This window comes from Pterocles gutturalis, unplaced genomic scaffold, assembly GCF_000699245.1.
Source record: "Pterocles gutturalis isolate BGI_N339 unplaced genomic scaffold, ASM69924v1 scaffold10901, whole genome shotgun sequence".
Classification (NCBI taxonomy): Eukaryota; Metazoa; Chordata; class Aves; order Pterocliformes; family Pteroclidae; genus Pterocles; species Pterocles gutturalis.
In genome coordinates, this window is record NW_010100440.1 from 32,037 (window position 1) to 37,817 (window position 5,781).

Below are 5,781 nucleotides of genomic sequence, written 5' to 3' on the forward strand. Positions count from 1 at the left end.
GATTATTATTAATATTATATAGGGGCTGTAATTTTCTCCCGACTCATTCCAACATCTCACAAAATAAACAGTTGCTGTATTATCCCCTTGTAAATGAGACCACAGGACTGTAAACTTTAATTTGTTACTTTTGGCTGCTCGCAGGTTTGGCAGACAATTAAACCAATTCATTAGTTCAGAGAGGCACATTTTTGGCCACGTCTGGCTGCGTGAAGTCATCCAGTGAACGCATTGGAGGCAGGGTGCAGAAAAACCGTACAGTGTCTTTGCCACAGGATCCGTCTGCAATGGTCCAAATGGGGCAGCGTGGGTTTTGTGAACCAAGGTGGGAGAGTGTCTGGTTCCTCCTGTTGCTCTGCTGTGCCCTGGGCTCGTGCCATTGGCAGCCCAGTGACCCAACTCGTTGGCCTGATTTGATATTGATCCTGTATCTGACCAGAAGGCAGCTGGGTCCTGCCTGAGGCTTAACCTTTAAATTCTGCAGAGTTTGATCAGTGAAACTCTGTAAGACACGGTAGGAAATGCTGAGCTCTTGGAAAGGCTGATCTGGCTATGCATGACCTCCAGAACCATCCCCACCAGCTGAATTATTTCCTTGAATGGCTGGACTGCTGTCCATCCCTGCTTTCTCAGCGGCAGACGCATGGTTAGCCTATGCAGCCCCATGACAGCACTGCATGGCTTTCAGCCTTTTCAGGGCTACCAGTCATATATGCTGAGAGTTCAGGTGTTTTTTTTTCAAAGGAAGCCATAACAGGACAATTTATGGCACTATCACCTCCCCTGTCCAAAGGGGCTTAGTGCAAACCTCCCATCAGACGAAATTGCCTTGACAAACATTTTTCACACGCTGTAGTTTCTTAGATGTCCATTAACAAACCAAAAATTCTGAGCTGTCTTAGTTTTGAAAAAAATCCCATGAAATGCCTGCCTTTTCCTTTGTTCACTCCGCAGTAGGTGTAAAAGCCCTCAATGCCTGTCACCAAGTGCCATCAACTTCATCAGGCAGCTGATCTGCACAGTGGCCTTACCGGTGGTGTGCATTGCTATTTGTTACTGAGATATGGCAGGAAATCTGCTCACTTATTTTCTCTTTCCACTAGTCCTTTGTTGGCTGATAGACAAGGTATGGCTGCCTGCATCCCAATGGCTTTTGTGGGAATCTACACACCAGTGGCTGGATGCATCCTTAAAAGCAGGCGGGAGGTTTTCAGCTAATTTTGGTGAAATGCAAAGAATAACACAGATACTTGAAGGAAACCTAAGATGCTTTAGGTCAGTTTTCTTCCAGCTTTTTAATTCACCAAGCCACTAAGGAGACACTCCCAAATCCTTTCATCCTCCTTACAAACCATGGCATTGGCCCCCTCTCTGTGACAGTAATTCAGCAAGCCCCCAGGAAGGATTTTGCAGGTGGTGGCGGTTCCTGCATTTCTGTTTAAGAGCCATTGACCTGGATGAAAGGACTTTCCAAGCCATAAAGGGACATGGGGCAGAAGAGGATCTTTGCTTCACGGTACAACTGAAAAAAGGAATTTCCAGCATCTCCACTCTCCTGGTACCATTAAGCCAATGTGGAAGAGATCCCAAACCCCCGAGGCTTGGTCTCACCCAGCACGAGGCTCTGATGTGGTGCTCAGCTGGGCCCGTTCCCTCTCCAGTTAAAATTATTCATTCATTTCTTATTTCAATAAACTGCCTGTCTCTCAAAAATCACTCTCGTCTTCAGGTTTTTGGAGTAATTTTTTTTGAGTGCTATTTTATGACACTATGTTATAGCACTCAAAAAGAAAAGAAAGATTTTTGAATAATGAAACCTAAAAGCTTCCCCAAATTAGTTCCCCACCACTGTGTTTCTCACGGGCCAGCATTTGAATTTGGGTTTGCACAGAGTTCTCCTGTTCTGCAGTTTTCTCTGAGTGATCCCACGGCTGGCGGCGCGGCTGGAAACCGTCGCGCTGCCGGCGCGGCTGGACACCGTCGCTGGGCACTGGCTCTCCATGGGCTGGAGGTGCTGGGGAGGGGAGAGGCTGCGGCAGGAGCGGAGCATTGACGGGAAGCTGGTCCCTTCCTTCAGTGTTCTCTTTTTCCTGAAAGAATAACATTTATTAGCAAAAGTGTTTTGACAAAACTGTGAGCAAATGCTGCAGAAGAGCTCATTACGGCTTCTTATACTGCGACAGCTCTTCTGCAAACCAGCGGCAGAAACCTACCGAGGAGCTGTGGCCCCGAGGAGCTGCGGCTCTGCTCTGCCGCTGGACGTGCGGAGCGTGACCGAGGCCGATGGGTGTGAGCTGGGCCCTGCTCTCCTCTGGGTGCCTGGTAGACCCTCCACTCCTCAAACTGCCTTCAGGGGGGGGAAACAAAGGGCTTCCCCCCGCTGTGGGCAGCTGCAGGTCGCTGTGTGGATCCCTGTCGGGAGTTAGAGCAGGAGGATGAAGCTGGTTGGGTTTTGAGTCAAAAACCAAGCCCTCTATTTTTCTCCTTCCAGCTATTTATCAAGGCTCAATGCAAAGGCCCTGACACCCAGCCAGCGTGGCCTGGCGGCTGATCTGTGTGACACACAAGTCACCTTCGAGTCGGTGACAAGGGACCTTCTGCTGGACAGCCAACTGAGCAGCCGGAGCCTGCCAACAGCTCCATCGGCGAGGGGCGGCCGCGTATATCTGTATTTTGACACATCCTCGCTGAATGAGGAAGAGAACAAGCAGAAAATGGCTGATGATAAATGCAGCAATTAGGGAAGCTTAATGGAGCAGAAGGTTTTTGTGAGAAGACAAAGAAATTGCTGTGTGACACCTGCAAGGAGGTCCCCGCTGCTGCCCTGGGGACTCCAGCTGTGCCGCGGCGGCAGGGCCAGGGGCGAGCAGAGACCACCCCGTCCCTTCACACACACATCCCTCAAAGGACTTGGAAAAATATTTTCCAAGTTAAACTTCAAAACACCATTTGATTTGTCTTTTCCCCCTTATGTTCAGAAATGGCAGCCTGTTACTATGGTCCGCTGCAGCTCTCCCCTGCTCCCTGCTTTTTATTTGGTTTCACGTAACACAGTGCCCTGCTGGGAAAGGCGTTTTCCTGGCAAAATATCGATCTCGGTGGTATGAAAGAGCTGCAGCCTCGGGGGGGGATGCCATCGTGCTGGGCGTGGGTGGACACGAGGGGGCTGCGCCCGCAGTGATGCTGTGTTTGAGGCTGAGCCGCAACCCACCGCACTCTTCCCTAAAGTTCGTGTTTCTGAGCCAAGCCCTTGGCTACCAGCTACCCAGGATTTGAGTGAAAGTGCTAAATCTGTGTGCCAAAGCCCCGTTTCTCCTTATTTCATAGAATCACAGAATCACAGAATGGTTTGGATTGGAAGGGACCTTAAAGATCGTCTAGTTCCACCCCCCTGCCATGGGCAGGGACACCTCCCACTAGCCCAGGTTGCCCAAAGCCTCATCCAGCCTGGCCTCGAACCCCTCCAGGTACTTCCATTTCCTTGGTTAGCCTCTTCCCAAAGCACCCTGCCTGTGTGAGGGGACACAAGGAGCACTGGTGAAAGCTCTGTCAGGGGTGTGCGGGGAAGACCCAGCCGCCCCGATGGGGGAAGCCCAGGTTCCAGGGACGGGCAATGCCAGTTCGGTCTCTCACAAGACCATTACCAAAATGCCACCCAGAACTGCAACACAACTATTTTCCTAAGACTTTGGCAAAAAGGAATTTCCTGAAGGAGGTAAAGGAAAGGTTTCCTTTTTTTTGCTCCATATGAGCCAAAGCAAACACAAACCCTGTTTTCCCCACCGTCGAGGGCTTCTCGACTCGAGCCCGAGCTGCGCACTGCTGATTTGCCTCTCCTCTCGTTCTGGCTCCTGCCAGCCTGCCTGAAGCAAGGCTGGTGTTTCTTGCTCTTGTCTAATCTCTCAGGAAATTGCATTTCTGTCTAGTTGGCTTCTTGTGCTTTCCCTCCTCTGGACCCAGGTGATGTTGGCGTTGCAGATCTGACAGCGGCAGCTCCCGCTGCTGCAGAGTCTTGGGGTTCCCCTGCATCAACCCTTTATTTCTGAAACTTGGGGTCACCAGTACCTCCCACTAAATATTTATGGCATCTATAAAGGCTGGAATGGACAATTCCCATATGCTTATTTTAGGCAATAAAGCTTGCTTTTTAGGTAAATACTAGATCCTTTTGTCAAAAAACAGTTAATATTTTTGACAAGTAATCTGAAGATTCATTACAGCTTTACAGATTGGCTTTTTCCTGCACTCCACACGCTCCTGGTTATTTACCCATTTTATTGACCAGCCCGAGACTGTTAACTGAGGAGGGTGCACACCACATCTCATTCCACTGAGCTGCAGTGGCCCATGCCATCACATTTTGGACAAAAGGTAACACAAGTGCAAGAGCTGGTCTTCCCCCCAATGCCTTCCTGAGCATCTTTTTAAAAATTGTCTGCCTGAGGCAAGCAGTGAGCCTTACACATCCCATCCTCTTCCTCCCACCCACTGACATTTGTTTGCTAAATCCCACCCTTTGTTGGGGACTGAGAGAAGTCTCTAGGGAGACGGCTGAAAGGAGAATAAAAATGGTAAAAACTGCACAAAATGAAAGCTCAACAGTGGTAGAAATGCATAAAACCCAGGAAGTCCTTCTGTAGCAGCTCTTTTTAGCAGAAGAAGGCTCAGCTGGGGTGGCTTAAAGGAATAAGGCTGAATTAATTAGTTTCTCTGTTTAGGTAATAATACCATTAATCATGATGAACCATTTTGTGAAAAGGCCGATACTTGGAACCATGTAATTCCGCAGGAATCCCACTGTAGTGCAGCATTATTGATGGGTCATCCTCCCAAAGCATAAGAGCAATGCCTCCTAATACAGTAAATGGCAAATCACTGATTTTCTTTTAATATTCAGACTGCCGCAACATCAGTCATGATGAATTCTTCTGGCACCAGTGTGGCTGCAATAAGCAACCCTTCAGGGATGCCACGGGAGCACGGCATTGATTTAATGCTCACTTTTTAAATCGTACACAGACCAAATGCTTCCAAAGGGTACAGTCCTTTTAAAAATTTTTTTTGAAGTGAACTTTAAAACCCCCTTGCTGGCACTTATCTGCACGGGGAAGATGCAGCTATGGATGCTTTCTAACAGAGGCTGGGGAGGTTCGTTTATGCAGGTCTGTGTTAGAGGTGGTGTCCAGCAAGATGCCACATTGGACAATGGCCCCGGGAGAGAATTACAATCCCCTGAGCCAGCATTACAAATATCTCTATGCTGTATCCAACACACTTTTCACTTCCACCATGTGTTCTATGTTCCTGCAATTTCAGCTGGGAGAGCAGGTGCTGATTTTTAACGCTTATTTTGTTTTAAGCCTCCTTTCATCAGATTAAGGACCCTGCTATTTTATTTCATTTTATTTTTTTATGCTTGGTAATTTAGTCATATGCAAACTTAAAACCAGAAGCTGTAACATGCTGTTAAAGCGCAGTCGCCCACTGTTAAATCAGTTACCGAGAGCGAGGGGGCTTAGAGCACTTCTCCATCCCCCTGCAGATGTCTGCTCTCAGCCTACGGGAGGAGCTGGGGACGCAAATGAAAATGCACGTGGAGAGCAGCGCTTGAGGCGATAACCCTCCCGTAGCGATGCCGGCAGCAGATCCTTTCAAACAAGCTGTTGCACAGAGGCTGTGTGTCCTTTTCCGCCCTTCTTTTCCCCCAGCAAAGAACTGTCAGATCGGCGCAGGAGGTGCAGAGAGCCTGGGTGCCCCCGCACCACGGCCACGGCTGGGGGC